This window comes from Sinocyclocheilus grahami, unplaced genomic scaffold (assembly GCF_001515645.1).
Source record: "Sinocyclocheilus grahami isolate Dianchi unplaced genomic scaffold, SAMN03320097.WGS_v1.1 scaffold616.1, whole genome shotgun sequence".
Lineage (NCBI taxonomy): Eukaryota > Metazoa > Chordata > Actinopteri > Cypriniformes > Cyprinidae > Sinocyclocheilus > Sinocyclocheilus grahami.
This window is the reverse complement of record NW_015505795.1, coordinates 39,812-40,302: the sequence shown is the minus strand read 5'-3', so window position 1 is coordinate 40,302 and position 491 is coordinate 39,812. Positions and strand designations below refer to the sequence as shown.

The 491-nt window shown below is 41.3% G+C and overlaps 2 protein-coding genes across 2 annotated transcripts in view; both read right to left on the bottom strand.

Moving 5' to 3' along the window:
- LOC107557728 (interferon-induced, double-stranded RNA-activated protein kinase-like) overlaps positions 1-491 on the bottom strand; it is a 44,637-nt gene that overhangs the window by 6,246 nt on the left and 37,900 nt on the right. The gene's annotated exons all lie outside the window — the stretch shown is intronic.
- LOC107557716 (interferon-induced, double-stranded RNA-activated protein kinase-like) overlaps positions 1-491 on the bottom strand; it is a 12,745-nt gene that overhangs the window by 9,501 nt on the left and 2,753 nt on the right. The window lies entirely within an intron of this gene.

The window sequence follows — 491 nt, the reverse complement described above, 5'->3', positions numbered from 1 at the left end:
TTTACAAGCCAAAACAGCTCTAAACAAATATATGGCTGGATTTTGATGTGAAAGACAACAGGAGATGCACTTTTTCACTGGAGGAAGCGTTATTATGGATTATGGACAGCTTTTGTCTTCTCCAGATGTTCACTGATGGACTGGAGTGGTGTGGATTACTAGTGGATTATTATGATGATTTTATCAGCTGTTTGGACTCTCATTCTGACAGCACCTATTCACTGCAGGAGCATAGGTACCCAGACTCTATTTTAATCATTCTTGGAGATTTTAACAAATCAAATCTCTCCCGTGAACTGCCAAAATACAAGCAGCACATTACATGTCCCACCAGAGTCAGTAATATACCGGATCACTGTTACACCACAATAAAGGATGCATATCACTCTGTCCCACGAGCCGCTTTGGGGCTCTCTGATCACTGTTTGGTTCATCTTATACCGACCTACAGGCAGCAACTGAAATCAGCTAAACCTGTATTAAGGACTGTA